The sequence below is a fragment of the Humulus lupulus genome, chromosome 4 (assembly GCF_963169125.1).
Source record: "Humulus lupulus chromosome 4, drHumLupu1.1, whole genome shotgun sequence".
Lineage (NCBI taxonomy): Eukaryota > Viridiplantae > Streptophyta > Magnoliopsida > Rosales > Cannabaceae > Humulus > Humulus lupulus.
The window spans coordinates 228,397,414-228,415,322 of NC_084796.1; the positions used below are offsets into that span (position 1 = coordinate 228,397,414).

The 17,909-nt window shown below is 39.7% G+C and overlaps 1 non-coding gene across 1 annotated transcript; it reads left to right on the forward strand.

Moving 5' to 3' along the window:
- The first annotated feature begins 8,804 nt into the window (after positions 1 to 8,804).
- On the forward strand, positions 8,805 to 8,911 carry LOC133833766 (small nucleolar RNA R71). The gene has a single exon (XR_009893128.1). It is a non-coding gene; the product is annotated as a small nucleolar RNA R71 (small nucleolar RNA).
- Positions 8,912 to 17,909: the final 8,998 nt, after the last annotated feature.

Sequence of the window (17,909 nt, forward strand, 5' to 3'; positions counted from 1 at the left end):
AACCTATATCTATATAATGATAACATATTCAATTCTCATCTTTCGAATTTTGAATCAAAACCATTAAATCAAGTAAATAGTGATAAAGTATTTACCATCATTAAACAAACATCATATAGATTATAATAGAGAAGAAGTATCAATAGAATATCATAATAAAATTAAATAGAAATCCGAGTGACTACATTAATCCCTAGATAAAAGAAATTAGTTCATAGATAACATGATGAAAATAAACTTCAAATAATTATTCGTAGAAAATAACCTAAAGAATTTAGAAGAAAAAGAAATCTAATTACATCAGCCTTTTCTAAATCTAGGGTTTTTCAAACTAAAACTGCTTATCAAAAATCACAGAATAATGTTCCTTAAATAGGTTTTCCAAGGTTCCCAAGTGAAAAGACCATTTTTCCCTTCAAAAAGTGGCTAAAAATCTGAAAAAACGCGTTTATAGCGCTATGGCGCTATGTATTGAGCGCTGTAGCGCTATAGTCAGCGCCAAAAATGCACTAAAAACCGTTTCACTAGCGCTGTAGCGTTTCATTGTGTTTAGCTCTTAAATTTGCATAGAACTCATACACCAACGATACATTTGCCTGCACCAGTTTTGTCACAAAATTGTCCCATTTTCAAGCTGCGAGATTAGATCGAAGTAACTCAAAAATCTGATGATCAAAAGGGTCAGATTGATATTCTACTTCTCTTTCCGGAATCAAGGTTTTTCGCACAAACTTATCATACCACTCTAGTTTCATCAAACTCCTGCTTCAAGCTATCATCCTTTTGTTGGGAGGCAGAAGCTTGGCCTTTCCCCTTATCCTTAGACCTTCCCGCTCTTTTAAGAGCCATAGTCTACACTCTCAACAACACCAACCCAGAAAAATTTTGACAGCACCTCCCCTTAAATTAAACACTTTCCTTCTTCACAACCACCCTATAAATTCAATTTCACAAAACACAATACCCAAATTCTCCAAATCACAGCATCAAAAACTAAATTCCACCAAAAGCAAGCAACAAATGTACCCTACCTCAAATGCAGCAAAAATCTTGGAATAGAAGAGATTGAAAACACTTACTAGCCCTTGAAATGGTCTCCCTTTTGCTTTATTGAGTAAAGCCCCTTGCAAATTTGAACCTTCTTCAAGAAATTTGAAACTCTAAATTTTTAGGGCTCAAAATTGTAATTTAGAATTGGGGATCGGTTTAAGAAGAAAGAATTGGAGCATTGGGAAAAATGGCTGAGATAGAAGAGAAAATGAAGAAGATAGTTGGAAAATATGATGAGATTTTATGGGAAAAGGCTGTAATGGAGGATCAATGGAGGTTGTGGGGTGCTGGGATAGAGAGAAAACGAACGAGAGAAGAGAAAATGAGGGTTTAGGGAAAGAAATTCGAAACCCAACCCTTTTTAAAAAAAAATATGGGTAAGAGCGCTATAGCGCTACATGTATAGCGTTGTAGAGCTACTAGGGGTTTTTGGGCAAATTGGTTTCTAGGTATAGTGCTGTAGTGCCACTAAATCAGTGCTGTAGCGCTGCTGACCATTTCAACTTGCCTTTTTGGTTATGAGATTAGCGTTGTAGCGCCCCCTTCATAGTGTTGTAGCGCTGGTGCTCAAAAATAACATTTTTCTAACCCTTTTCTTGTAAACTCTTGCATTTTTTTTCTTCACGTTTTTCACGGTTCATACAATACATCAAAATTTTTCTAATTAAAACTAAAAATCATCACTAAAACAAATTCCCTAAACATTGTTCCAAACCAAACAAAAACAAAAATCATAAATTTAAAATACAAAAGAAATAAAAATAACTTAGGAATGCCTCCTAAGAGCAGTCTTTAACGTCTTTTAGCCGGACTCTTGTTTGTTTTAAAATCAGAGTGGTTCCAAAATCACCACGAACTTGCATTTTTCCACCGAGCCCTCCAAATAATGCTTCAATCTCTAACCATACACCTTAAATTGTCTCGTCTTCTCACTATGAACTTGCACTGCTCCATAAGGAAGTGAAGCAACTACCGTGTATGGTCCTGACCATCTCGACTTCAATTTACCAGGAAAGAGCTTAAGTCTTGAATTAAATAGCAACACTTTATCTCCTGGTTGAAAATCCTTCCTAAGTATCCACTTATCATGAAAGGCCTTCGACTTTTCTTTATAAATCCTCACATTCTCATAAGCTTCATTTCGGAATTCATCAAGCTCGTTTAACTCCATAAGCCTATTTTGTCCCGCCATAAAGAGGTCAAGATTTAACTTTTTCACAGCCCAGTAAGCTCTATGCTCCTGTTCCACCGGTAAATGGCATGCCTTACCAAACACCAATCGATATGGTGACATACCAATTGGAGTTTTAAATGTAGTGCGATAAGCCCAAAGTGAATCATCGAGCTTCTTCAACCAATCCTTCCTTGACGTATTTACAGTCTTTCCCAAGATACCTTTAATCTCCCTATTCGACACTTCGGCTTGACCATTTGCAATTGGATGATAAAACAATGCCTTTCGATGATGAACACCGTAACGAGCATAGAGAGCAGTGAAGGACTTGTTGCAAAAATGACTCCCCCTATCACTAATAATTGCTCTTGGGGTACCAAACTGAGTGAAGATATTTTTGTGAAGGAATCTAAGTACCTCTTTCCCATCATAAGTAGGAGTTGTTGTAGCTTCTACCCATTTAGAAACATAGTCCACCGCAAGCAGAATGTACTTGTTATTATACGATGACGAGAAAGGTCCCATAAAGTCTATTCCCCATACGTCAAACAACTCGACTTCCAAAATACCAGTCATTGGCATTTGATCTCTTCTTGATATATTCCCAGTCTGTTGACAACGATCACAACTTTTGAAAAAGACATTAGCATCTTTAAATAATGTAGGCCAGTAAAACCCACTCTGCAAAACTTTTGTTGTTGTTCTTGTTCCTCTGAAATGACCGTCGCAATGCAAAGTATGACAGTGAGTCAAGATTGACAATATCTCCTCTTCGGGCACACATCTTCTAATAACTTGATCAAGACAATGTTTATACAGAATAGGCTCCTCCCAGTAATAGTGCTTCACCTCCGAATATAATTTCTTCAATTGTTGCCTTGTCATCTCAGGAGGTATAACCTTTGTAGCCAAAAAATTAACATAGTCTGCAAACCATGGAATATCTTTACAAACACTTACTTCAAACAACTACCTTATTCCCAATCAAGTATGGCCTAAACTTATCAAAAGCAAACACTATGGCCAAAAGCTCATTCTCCGTAGTTGCATAATTAATTTGAACATCATTCAAGGTACGACTTGCATAATAAATCATTCTAAATACCCTGTCAACTCTCTCCCCACACTGCCCCAACTGCAAAGTCACTAGCATCACATATCAATTCAAATGGCAGATCCCATTGAGGTGCTACAACTATAGGTGCTGAAATCAATTTCTCCTTAAGTATCTTAAAAGCTTGGTGACACTTTTCATCAAAATAAAAAGGAACTCCATTCATCAATAAAGTAGATAGAGGCTTTAAAACCTTAGAAAAATCCTTGATAAACCTTTTATAAAACCCCGCATGACCAAGGAAGCTTCTTACTCCCTTAACTGAAACTGGAGGTGGTAAATTCTCAATTGTAGAAATCTTAGCTCGGTCTACCTCAATACCTTTCTTAGAAAACTTGTGCCCCAATACAATTCCTTCATTCACCATAAAGTGGCATTTCTCCCAATTAAGTACTAAATTCAACTCTTCACATCTCCTCAAAACCAACTCCAAATTATTCAAGCAATTGTCAAAAGAAGACCCATAAACCGAAAAATCATCCATAAAAAGCTCAATCCCTTTCTCAACCATGTCAAAAAATATATCCATCATACATCGTTGAAATGTAGCTGGTACATTGCATAGCCCAAATGGCATCCTTTTAAAAGCAAAAGTATCATAAGGACATGTAAAAGTTGTCTTCTCTTGATCCTCCGGTGCAATTACAATCTAATGATAACCTGAGTGCCCATCTAGAAAAAAATAGTAGTTATACCCCGCCAACCTATCCAACATCTGATCAATAAAAGGCAAAGGAAAATGATCTTTCCTAGTTGCCTTATTCAACTTTCGGTAATCTATACATATCCTCCAACCCATCACATTCCTTGTTGGAATCAAATCATTACTCTCATTCTTCACCACGGTCATGCCACCCTTTTTAGGTACTACTTGTACTGGACTTACCCAAGCACTATCAGAAATAAGATAAATCACTCCAACATCTAACCATTTCAAGACCTATTTCCTCGCCACTTCTTTCATTGTTGGATTAAGTCTTCGTTGAGCATCAATAGTTGGTCTAGCATCTTCTTCCATCAAAATTCTATGCATAACTGTCGATGGGCTTATTCCTCTTATATCAGCAAGAGTCCATCCTATAGCAGTTTTATGAGCCCTTAATACCCTCAACAACTTCCCCTCCTCTACTTTCAAAAGAAATGATGAAACTATGACTAGAAGAGTCTCTTTCTCCCCAAGATAAGCATAGCGTAGATGTTCTAGTAAAGCCTTCAATTCTAACACAGGTGGCTTCAAAATTGATGGTAATGGTCTTTCCAGTCCCTCGCCCAATTCTTCAAACCTTTTATTCTTTCACGGCTCATATGATTGTATCCACTTCAAATAACTCAACGCTTCTTCATTATCCTCACCATCTACGTCATCAACTGTAAGACTAATTTCAAGAGGATCTTCAATTAACTTTCTTCTCCCTACTACCTCTTCTACCACATCAATTGAGAAACAATTGTCACTTGCTTTAGGATAAGTCATAGCCTTGAACACATTAAATATTACTTCTTCCCCTTGCAATCTTAGCCTTAACTCTCTCTTTTGCACATCTATCAATGCTTGCCCAGTTGCTAAAAATGGCCTCCCCAAAATAATAGGAACATTCTCATCCTCCTCCATATCAAGAACAATAAAATTAGCTAGAAATATAAACTTGTCCACCTTCACCAATACATCTTCTATAATACCATGTGGATGCTTCATAGATCTATCAGCCAGCTGCAATGTTACTGTGGTTGGCCTAGCTTCACCCAAACCAAGTCTACGAAATACCGACAAAGGCATCAAATTAATACTTGCCCTCAAATCACAAAGTGCATGCTTACATTCAAACTCCCCAATCGTGCATGGAATAGTAAAACTATCAGGATCTCTTAACTTTTGAGGAAGTTTCCTTTGTAAAATAGCACTACACTCTTCTGTTAACGCTAATGTTTCCTAATCATCCATCTTTCTTTTGTTAGACAAAATCTCCTTCATAAACTTCACATAGCTGGACATCTGCTCTAATGCTTCTGCGAACGGTATATTAATATGTAGCTTCTTGAACACCTCCAAATACTTTGCAAACTGCTTATCCATATTATGCTCGCGAAACCTTTGTGGATATGGAATTCTAACATGATGGTCAATGCTCACAGGTGGTACCACTTCTTTCTTGTTAAGGTCTTCAGTAACATTTTCTTCATTAGACTTCTCTTCTTCTATGCCTTGTGTATTTCCCTTATGACCTTCTTCTTGTGACTGATTCTTCTTTGACTCTTCATACCTTGTTCCACTCCTCAAAGTAATAGCTTGACACTATTCTTTAGGATTAACTTCTGTAACGCCCTACTACCTTAGAGCCGTTACTAAGTGAGTTTAAAATGTGCAATTATCTCGCTAGACGAGGTTTTAATAATAAAAGTGTGATTAAATAGGAATCTAGGCTGTAATCTTTAAAAGTACTCTATTTCGTTAAAAGTTTAAGAGATTAACATTCGGGATCCCAAAGTGAGGTTTGTAAAATATTTACAATTCAAAATAGGTTTACAGATGACTAATTATCAAAAACATAGTTTAATACAACCATTTCTCAAAATGCCCCCAACCAAAGCAGTCGGGTAGGCCAAACATGTACGCGCCGCCCCCACGCTCTCCGTACTCATGGCTGGTTGACTTTCTCTTTGCCCTTACCTGCAACACAGAGCACCCGTGAGCCGAAGCCCAGCAAGAAAACTCATACAACACATAACATATGCATATCATTCAATCACTATAGCAGATAACTCATATCTAATCAGACAGTCCATAAGATTTAAACACATATACGGCCATGCCGTCTCAAAAGCGTTACCAAAGCCTGGGATCTTGGTCTACACCGTAAGGATATCCCATGTATCCATTGGGGTCTCACCCTAACCATAAGCACTCCATATGCTAGGTGATATTCCCGGCCCCACTGCCGTTCTCGGCCCTTCGCTGTTCTCGGCTCCTTTGCCGTTCATTCTACTATAACCACATACATCATTCTCAAACAACAATCAAACATATAACAATTCATTTTAAGCTACACCCTAACAAGAATACAATCTAGGGTCGTGCCCTGAAACAACACTATGGGCCCATGCCCTGCTCTACGGGTGTTACAGTTTTCTTACCTGTATCCCGAGCTTCACAATGCACCAAAGCCTCGAGCACGTTCCTCTATCCCGAGCCTCTTCAAAGACCTAGTCATAACACATATAAAACAGCCTTTAATACTAACCAATCCAAAACCACTTCCCGGGACCAATCCCATACTCTCGGAATCCCCAAATTCCTAAAGCAATGCATCGGAAACATCCCCCGAGCCCCCGGAGCAAATGCCCAAAAATGCAAATTTTCCAATCCTGAAAATAGCCTAGCGTCGCGGCACTGCCCTTGAGGGCCGCGGCACCCAGCAAGTCAGAGAGTACCCCCAGCCCTGAAGCAACCTCATGCCGCGGCGCCAAAGAACAGGGCCCCGGCGCCCCTTCGCAAACCCAGAAATCTGGGTTTTCCCCTGCATTTTTCCCGAGCCAAAACAACTCCAATTCAACCCAAACAAGTACCTAAGCCCCAAATCAATTTAAAACCCAAATGAACCCTTTAACAACCTATAAACATAAAAAACAAACTCATTTACACGATCACACTCAAAATCCATTCTTGAGTTTGAAATTTCAGAAGTTCAAACCATGGCTTTTAAAACATAAACAAAAGCCTAAAAACTGCAAACCAAACTTCTAAAATCTTAAACCACACCAGATACGAAATTTAAACATGCTAAAGATTCATACCTCAATCAAAGCTCAGCTTGAATTCTCCTTAATTCTAGCTTCAAGCCACCTTCCTTTTGTTATCCTAACTGAATTTCCAAGTAAAACCAGCCATATTTCCTTTAAATTTTCCCACACTCAATCTCTGAAAATTCAGGCTTAAATTCAACAAAAACAAAGCACAAACTCTTACCTCTGAGCAATCCTAGCCTTATCTTGATTTTGGTTGCCTCAAACCTCTTGATTCCCCTCCTAGGTTTCAAACTCAGGTTCTTTCTTGTTCTCCTCTTTCCTTCTAGCTTTTTCCTCTAATTTCAGCAAAAACCAACATATGACTAAGTATAATACGTGATTCACCCTTTCCTTTAGCTGAAGTTTATCCAACCCTTTGCCTAAATACTATCTTACCCCTTCATCTAAATCATTTCCTAACTACACCTCAAGGGCATTTTTGTCATCTCATCTCTATTACAATTCTACCATTTTCCCATCACAACTTGTTACTCTCAGCAGTTACTAATGGTTACTCAAGTTACTCAATCACCAATAACCATTAACTCACAAACTCAAGGTACAAAATTCCCAAAATACCCCTAGGCTCCTCTCGAGCCAGGTATTTAATCCCGTTGTGACTTTTAAACTAATTAGCTCCCTAGGACCGTCTCGACATGTGCATCACATTAATATCACCACACTCACGTGGTACAAATCACATAATACAATTATCACATTTATGCCCTCAGCGGGCCAAAATTACCAATTTACCCCTAACATACAAACGGGGTCCACATGCATATTTATTCCACCTAAACATGCATTTTAATCACATATTCATTCAAATTCATATATTATCATATTAATTCACTTATTGCCCCCCAGGCACGCTAATCAAGGTCCTAAACCTTATTAGCAACTTGGGGTGTTACAACTTCTGTAGTGCTAGGCAAATTTCCTTGAGCTCTATTAGACATTAAAGTAGCCAAATGCCCTATTTGAGTCTCCAAAATCCTTATGGAAGCCCTGGTTTCAGTCATAAATTGGTTAAGTGCATCAAGTTGGGGCTTAGCTGGTTTCATTGGCATTTGGTGTGGTGGTCTATTTTGTGGTTGATAATATCCAGGTGGAGGTTGTTGGTATGAATGTTGTTGTTGATATGGTGGTTTATTTTGGGAAGGTTGATATTGTAGCTGAGGGGGAGGGGGAGGTTGTTGAGTGTTTTGAGTATTGGACCATGAAAAATTAGGATGGTTCTTCCAACCTGGATTGTAGGTCATAGAATTGGGATTATTGGGTTGTCTCAGGTAATTCCCTATAGCTTGAACTTCTTCCATAGGCATGTTATTCATATCTAGAGCAGGACATTGGTTGGGTGGATGGGTTGTACCACACAATTCACATAGGTTTTGAACTTGCATAGCTTGAGATGGGAGTGTAGTCTTTTGTAGTTGCTTTGTCAATGCTGCTACTTGAGCTGTAAGCATGGATATAACATCCAATTCCATCATTCCAGCAACCTTCTTTGGTTGTCCCCTTTCAGTTGGCCACTGATAATTATTCATCCCCATCTCTTCTAATAGCTCATACGCCTCATTAGCACTCTTACTCATAAAAGCACCTCCTGCCACAGCATCTATAATTGTTCTAGTTGTTCCATTCAACCCATCATAAAAATTATGCACCAACATCCACTTTTCTATACCATGGTATGGACACTTCCTTAACAACTCCTTAAATCACTCCCAAGAGTCATATAGTGACTCCCCTTCCATTTGATAAAAATTATTGATCTCTCCCCTTAGTTTTGCAGCTTTCGCTGGAGGAAAGAACTTGGCAAGGAACTTCTAAGCTAACTCCTCCCATGTAGTGATAGAATTCGCCTGCAAGGATATCAACCAACTCTTCGCCGTATCCCTTAGTGAAAATGGGAATAGCCTCAATCTTATAGCATCATCGCTCACCCCATTCATCTTGAACGTAGCACATAACTCCAGAAAATTAGCTATGTGTAAATTGGGGTCCTCCATTGGCATACCTCCAAATTGAACAGTTGATTGGACAATTTGACGAATTGCTGGTTTAATCTCAAAATTATTTGCAGCGATGGTTGGAGGTCTAATGCATGAATGCACCTCGGAACCTCTACAACATTATTAGCATCGTTTCCCAAATTGTCAGCCATGGTAAACTCCAATCTTTTCTTCACCTTTCGCTTCTGTCTGCACGTATTTTCAATTTCCAGATCTATTGGTATAAGCTCCTTTTGTCTATTTCTTCGCATATACCAACAATTTCTGAAACAAAATAGAACCTTGATCCAAATAAATGTTAAACAGAAATAAAATAAAATAAAACAACCAAATTAGAACAAACAACAATTAACTGTGATATTGGAAATTAAGTCCCCGGCAACGGCGCCAAAAACTTGATATGTGAAAATTAGCACGCGAGTATACATGGTTAATTCAAGTAATATATGATAAGTAGAGTATCGATCCCACGAAGACTATTTTCCAAATACCACTAATTGTTCTTTAACTTTCTATTTGGTAAATTTAAACTTAAATGAATACTCTAAATTATGAAAAGAATTTAAATAATTATAAGCAAAGCAATGAATCAACTAATTAAAAATCAATACTAAAAAGCCTAGGAATTAATTTCATCAACTTTTCATTCTATTAATTTTACTAATCAATTCTAAATTTCTTCTTCCTATTCTAATTGCAAGTTAATATAATCGATTCCTATTCTTTTTCAAGATATAAGATCTCAGTCTATATCAGGTTTTCTACATTTCTGTGATAAACTTGAACATATAGAAGGCATTAAGAAAAGAAACCTAATTACTACATAAGTCATACAGGTACTTTCGTCCAATATGCAACCTATGTCTATATAATGATATCATATTCAATTCTCATCTTTTGAATCAAAACCATTAAATCAAGTAAATAGTGATCAAGTATTTACCAGCATTAAACAAACATCATATAGATTAGAATAGAAAATAAGTATCAATAGAATATCATAATAAAATTAAATAGAAATCCCAGTGACTACATTAATCCCTGGATAAACAACATGATGAAAATAAACTTCAAATAGTTATTCATAGAAAATAACCTAAAGAATTCAGATGAAAAATAAATCTAATTACAGCAGCCTTTTCTAAATCTAGGGTTTTTCAAACTAAAAGTGCTTATAAAAAATCACAGAATAATGTTCCTTAAATAGTTTTCCAAGGTTCACAAGTGAAAAGACCGTTTCGCCCTTCAAAAAGTGGCTAAAAATTTGAAAAACGCAGTGATAGCACTGTAATCAGAGCCAAAATACCCTAAAAATTGTTTCACTAGCGCTGTAGCGCCCTTGATGTAGCGTTGTAGCGCTGATCTTCTAGTCTTGATAGTGTTGTAGCACTAGGGAGCTATTGACAGATTCAATCAGAGTTTAACACATCCTTCCTAGCGTTGTAGCGCCTCTTTGCTAGCGTTGTAGTGCTATTGACAGATTCAATCCTTTGACATATTGCTCCCGAAAAACATGATTTTCTTCAAATTAACTCCATTTTCTTCCACTTTCACTTCATTCCACTCTTTTCACCAACTTAGCATGGAAAACCTGAAACATGAACAAACGAGCATAATTACGCAATAAAATAGCCCTAAACTGATGAAAACCTACCTAAAAACTAGATCCTAAACGGGCCTAAAACTCGTTTATCAGCTGCCCTTGAGGTTAGTTAGAGTCTAAGTTAGAGGGGATGGCAAATGTGTCATTTGGCTGTAATAATAAATAGACTTTGGCTGAGAGAAAGTCTCACACATTTCTCTCTCTTTAACATTACACTTAGGACTCTTGGAAGTTCTAGAGGAAACTAGAAACCAAAAGAAGGTTAGCTGAACTTGAAGGATCAAAGTAGGAAATCAAGCCAAGGGAGCTAGAGGTCGTTCTACACATTTGAGGTAAGATCTTGATTTGCTAATCTCTGAGTTTTTGGTGATCATAGTTAGTGTTCTTAATCTTTAAGCTCAAGGATGGAGTTTGAGGTTTTGAGGTAGTTTTGGGTTAGTTTCTGAGTTATAACTGTTGTTTGTACTACGGTGAAGATGGTTTAGGTATTAGTTCTGGACTTGGTTGAGATTTGGGATCAACTTTCTTAGTTTTGGGTCAAAGAAACATGGGAAAATTTATGGGTTTCGGGCTCAAGCCGTGGCCCTGTTCTTCAGGTGCCGCGGCCCGTGTGTGTCGAGGAGGCTGGGAGTCTCTGTCTGCCTAGGTGCGTCGCGACACAAGGTATAGCGCGCTGTGGCCCGTGTCCCCCAGCAGAGAGGCATTTTTGCCTTGGACTTGAGTGCGTCGTGACCCTTAAGGACAGCTGGGCCGCGACTTAAATGTGGAATATAGGCTGTTTGAAGGATTTTAGCTTGGGAACTCAAATGTTAAGGCTCAGGAAGGTTTCTACTACCCAGTTTGGTAGAATCCAAGGTCCCAGAGGCTAGATTTATATTTAGAAGTTATTTAATGGATTAGAACTTGATGGATGGTTATTATGAATGCGTTGTGACTAGGTTTTCAGCAAGGCTCGGGTTAGGGGACTGTGCTCAGATAGCTCGGGACACAAGTAAGAAAACTGTTGTACCCATAGAGCAGGGTGTGGCCCTAATGTTTGTATTGCAAGGTGCGGCCCTATTGATTGAATTTCACGACATAGCCCTATTGTTTATGTTTAGTATATGTTTAAGTATCTATTGATATTATGCTATGTGATGCATATTTGTGCGTGAACGGCGAAGGCCAGAAACGGCAAAGGTCGGGAACGGCGAAGGCCGAGAACAGCAGGAAGCCGAGTACGGCAAGGGGCCGAGATCGGCGTTGAGTACGCAGAGTGAAAGCCGTTAGGGCGAGACCCTCCTAGGATGCTGGAGTCATCCTCTCGGTGAAGACCGCAAATCCAGGGCATGGTAAGCGCATAGGACTGCATGGCCGCTATGTGTTTAGCCTGTTGACTGTTTTGTTATATGTTGTTGATAGATATGCATATGTTATTTGTTTTGTGTTGAGATTTCTTGCTGGGCTTCGACTCATGGGTGCTCTATGGTGCAAGTAAGGGCAAGGGAAATGTCAACCAACCATGAGTACGGAGAGCATGGAGCGACGGGTACATGTTCGGCCTGCCTGGCCGCCACGGCTATGGTTATTTTTGGGAAAATGTACTATAATAGTTGTTTTGTCACCTAAGTTGACCATGTGTATATTTTGATCTGTAATATATTTTCTAAACAATATTTTGGGATCCCAATTGTAAAACTTTCTAATATTTTAATGAATAACCAAATGTTTTATATTTAATGTCTTTAAATGAGTTTTGTCTTAGTTTATTCACACTTTTAACCTAAAACCTTGATTAGCGAGCTAATGGCACATTTTTAAATCACTTAGTAATGACTCTAAGGAAGTAGGGCGTTACATCGTGCTTGCTTGCTTATTTGCTTGTGCTTGGACCAAAGGTAAGAAAACTGCACCCGATGCGTGAGATACGTGATTAGGGCTCGGCCCCATTATTAAATGTTTTATGATTAGGGCTCAGCCCTATTGTTGAGTGTATTATGATTAGGGCTCAACCCCGTTGTCAAATGTATTATGATTAGGGCTCGACCCTACTGTCAAATGTAATATAATTGGGGCTTGGCCCAGTTGCTAAATGTATTATGATTGGGGCTTGGCCCAATAGTTAAATGTAAACATGATTAGGGCTCGGGCCCAGCTAATGAGCATGATTATAATTATGCATGTGTATACCTGTGTAAGTACATTGTAATGTGTTGTATCTATGTATGATGAATGTATTATATGTATGTATGTTCCCGACTGGTAGGTTCAGCTTATAAGTTGGAAGTCTGTTTATTGCACCTAACCAAGAGCTCGGCTTGCTAGTCGATGGTATATTTGATTAAAAAGGGGCTCGGCTTATAAGTCAATGGACAAAAAGGGCTTGACTTATAAGCCAAGGGACTACAGGGGCCTGGCTTATAAGCTGAGGAATTAAAAGGGGCTCGACTTATGAGTCGAGGATTTTACAAGGCTCGACTTATAAGTCAAGGATTTACAAGGCCGACTTATAAGTCGAGGGATTACAAGGCCAACTTATAAGTCAAAGGATTACAAGGTCGACTTATAAGTCAAAGGATTACAAGGCCCGACTCATAAGTTGAAAGTTTACAAGGCTCGACTTATAAGTTGAGAGTTCACAAGGCTCGACTTATAAGTTGAGAGTTCACAAGGCTCGACTTATGAGTCAAGAAGTTTGCAAGGCTTGGCTTATGAGATGTGATCAGCATTATGTGCATTGAGTGCAAGCTGTTATGGCTAGGCCACCCCGGGAGTGCATTATGCACTTGACTGGCTCGGATGCCATATGAATGAACGAGAGTGCATTATGCACTTGACTGGCTCACATGCCATAGGAATAAATGGGAGTGAATTGTGCACTTGACTGGCTCAGATGCCATAGGAATGAATGAGAGTGTGACACGCACTTGTGTGACCCTATGGTCACTTGCTTGTACAGGGTGTATGCTTGGCCCCAGTTATTACTGTTGAGCATGTTGTTATATTCGGTGGACTATCTGACTTTGTTAATGTGTTTTCTTGCTGAGTCTTTTGGCTCATGGGTGCTTTGTGGTGCAGGTAAGGGTAAGAAGAACCTTGGCCAGCATGAGTTGGAGAGCATTAGGGGCGATGTGTAGATATGCAGTCTGCTCGACCGCCACGACCGAGGTATCGCAGAGGAACTAGGGTTGGACCCTATTTTGCCGCTTAGGTCAGCTTATTTTGTAATCCCTGAGTTGTAAATGAGTTTTTAAACTTGTATTTTGGGATCCCATGTAAAAACTAAAGTTTTCTTTTAAATGAAATATTTATTCCTTGACCAAGATTTGTAATACGTGAACCCTTAGTGGCTTAATCACATGTTTTAGTCCAAATGACTCATTTAGCGAGTCCCTCACTATTTAAACACACGTGGTAACATACCCTAATTAACAGGGTGTTACAATTGCACCTTGGCAAGTTCTTTCAGAATAAGCTTGAATTGAAAACCAAGACGACCATCTTTGTGATGAAGAATAATTTTGAGTTTATGGTGAAGAAATCGGGTATTGATGTGTGGTACATTACCTGCAAGGATCGTGATTGTGGTTGGAGATTGAGGGGAAAGAAAAAAAATGTCGAGGCAGACAGGCATAAGAGAGGACATGAAGCACCATTTTGGGGTCGAAATGAGCTATGGGAAGGCATGGAGATGCAAAGAAAAGGCACTTATGTATGTTAGAGGCACATGTAAGGATTCATACTCCAAGTTACATGGATACTTGTGTCAGTTGGAGCAGAAGAATCCAAGTACCAGTATTGTCGTCCTGTCATTTGTGTGGACGACACATTCTTGAACAATAAGTATGGTGGCCACATGCTCTGTAATGTTGCGTTGGATGCGAACAACCTTTTGTTTCTAATTGCATTCAGACTGGTGGACAATGAGAACCATAACTCTTGGACTTATTTCGAGAGAAAATTGAAGGAAGCCATAGGGGACGTTGATAACCTAGCATTTGTATTGGACAGGCATGCAAGCATTACTCATGCTTTGGAGGTTGTGTTCCCAGATGCCTACCACGATGCTTGTTACCACCACGATGCTTATGGCCCCGACCGTAAAATCAAACTCACCGCCTGGAGTCGCGAGCACATGAGGACTGGGGCCCTGCTACCCTAAAAACTTACTTCAAGAATTTTTTAGATTACGTCGGTCTCGCCCCCTTCCAACTCCAGACCAATTCTTTTAGGGTCTTGTGAGCCCTTAGGTCACTGTATCATGAAATGAAATGGGATGGGCCTTCAACACAAGAGATATTGTATCTCTTTTGCCTCAAGAGCAACCCTTCTCGAGCTCGTGGAGGAGATGGCTTCTATTATTTATCAAGCTACTCGAAGGAGAAACGGTTATTCGAGGACATCCCAAACCATCCTTCAAATTTCAAGACTGCATTCTTCTAGACGGATGGGCTCGCTCCTTCCCGATTCTATTCCTTCCAATGCATTCGTCAGTATTTCAATACATGTTTTCCATTTTCCCTTGAGTAATTGAACTCAAAATATTCACTTTATTCTTGTCTGCAGCCAACTACCACCGCCCTACTCCAACAAAGGCTATGAAGGAGCACAAGGCAGCCATTCTCCAACTTCTTTATGGTCCAAGGTCCCTAACTTACCTCCTTCATGAAGACAAGCTCCGAGCTTGCAGTCTTTTAAGCGAAGGAAAATCCACGGATGACTCCGGGATGCCAATTCCCACGACCAAACTTCCCCTGAGGAGGAGGACCTCAGGCTCGCAATTCCGTGCCGCTGCCTCTCATCATCACGATCGACCAGTCTCAGGCAACGAAGCCCACGATGAGGCCTCGACGAGCTCGGTTGATGGAGGTAAAGTAGTGTTGGATCACTCCATGTGGTCTCTGTCATTGCTTAAACACGAGGCTGGCGTGATGATCATGTTCAAAGACCCTAGAGATAACTTCTTAGCATGGTCAAAAGTGGACCTTAGAGTCTGTAGGTTCAATAGACGATTAGGACAATACCATACCATGTATAGCTTAAACGAGGTATGGGATGGGGTAGCTATATAATATGGGACCAATGTGTATAGGGACCTTTCGAGACTATCCCCCACCTATAGAGAGGGGACTCCCCTAGAGTTGTCAGATGAAAGGGGAATTTCTTGGTCTCCGAGCTCAAGCTAGGCCGAGAGTACCAGTTAGGTTTCTATTATCTTTGAGTCTTGTTTCTTATGATAACCCTATTCGATTATTCATATACAATCTTTATGTTTTTCAGGTGACATGGACTCAGACTTGGACAACGTGCTCAATAGGCCTATGACCTCGAAGGAGAACAAGCGCTAAAGAGTGTCATAGAAGGGAGGTCGCCCCTCCAAGATGTCCAAAAAGATCGCGGTAGTCCCCCTGGCCTCGGTGCCCCTAGATACCAGTCACGCTACCAAACCTGCAACATCTTCTAAGGTCAGGATGAACCAAGCCACTGAGCTCGTGGCACCTCCCAAAATTGTGCCTCCTCCTGCAGCCCAAATGAGAAAAGCCCAAGCTCCTGTACGAGAACGCTTTCTATCGATCTCAACCCATGTGCTTGAGTTTGTGATTGATAGTGCGGCTGGGACCCATGGATTCAACCTTGGCTCTGATGCTTTGACCCGTGTAGGTCAAAGTATTAGCCACCTCGAGGCCCCTCAGTGGGAATTTCTGACCTCCTACCGAGATGCCAACACTCTTTTCGACAAGAGTGGCGAGCTATTCTCCTCGGTTAGTTATTTTTTCTTTAGTCTTCTTATTCTGTACTAACTTTGGCTTGTGCTTTGCTAACCTTTGTGTTTATTTTTGTGTGTAGGCATTCATATCCTTCGTTCAGCACAACTTCTTGCTGAATAACGAGGTTACAGCGAGCAGAGCGCTTGTGTAGGAGGCTCGAGATGCCCAGCTAAAGCTCGAGGGTGATCTCAAAGCTGCCCAGTTGGAAATTGCAGCAAGGGATGCGGCGATCCAGAAAGTTCCCGAGCTTGAATCGAGGCTGGAGGCATCTTTGAAAGAGGTCCAAAAGATTCCCGAACTTGAATCGAAGCTGGAAACGACCTTGAAGGAGGTCGAGGCCAGGGACTCTGAGATCAAGCAAATTTAGGGACTCAATGCCAAGCTGGAAGAGGACAAGAAGATGACCTTCAAAGTTATAGAGGGTGAGAAGGCTCATCTTCTTGAGGAGTTCAAGATCAAAAAGGATCGCGCCGTAGACATGGCGATGTATCGAATTTGGGTCAACAACCCCAACATCGACACCATCTTTCTTGCCAACTTGGAGACCGAATTCATTGCTAAATGGCAGGCTCATCTTGAAGAGGAAGAGGCTAGGCTCAAGGCTGAGGAGGCAGCAGAGGCTTCTAGGACTACGGCTAAAGAGGCATCCAACCCTTGAAGCTGGGATCATGGGTTGCGACCCATTATAATTTTTGTGACAATTTATAGCACAATTTTGAGCTATTTTATTTATATTTTTTTGTGTCCTCGGGCAGTGACACTTACAACTCGATTTAGAACTATTTTAATTATCTTATGAATTTATATCAATAGTAATTTTCGTGCTTTCAATTTTCTAGCTTGAAAATCTTTTTGTACTTTGTTTTGCCTTTAGATTTTTTCCTTAATATTATGCACTATATTTTTGAATCGAAATATTTCGAGCACGCTATTATTAAGGACCTATTTTTATACTTGTTTATTCGTACAAATATATATTGGATTTAAGTTCAAATTTCAATACATTCATGCATAGTTTATTCGAAATATCCATTTCGACTTCATTATTGTCAAGGTCGAACTTTACTTTTACCATGTATTTGAAAAATACTTAATTGGCATGTAACCTTGTTAGTCTAGTTATATTTTGCTTTTCCAGTTACTTTTCTTCATCCTCGAGTATGGCCTCGAGGTTGCGAGGTCGAAACTTGTTTGCAAAAATTTACAACCCTAGTTTCGACTTTTCCACATCCTCGAGGTTGCGGGGTCAAAACTTGTTTGCAAAAATTTCCAACCCTAGTTTTGACTTATAGTTTACAGTTGGTTTATCTAGAATTCCAACTTTTTATTGTCGGTTAGGTTTTGCTGGTTTGTTCCAAACTTGTTCAGCTCGCGTGTTTGGTTAATGGTCCATACACTTATTAATTTTTTCATGTTGGGTTAA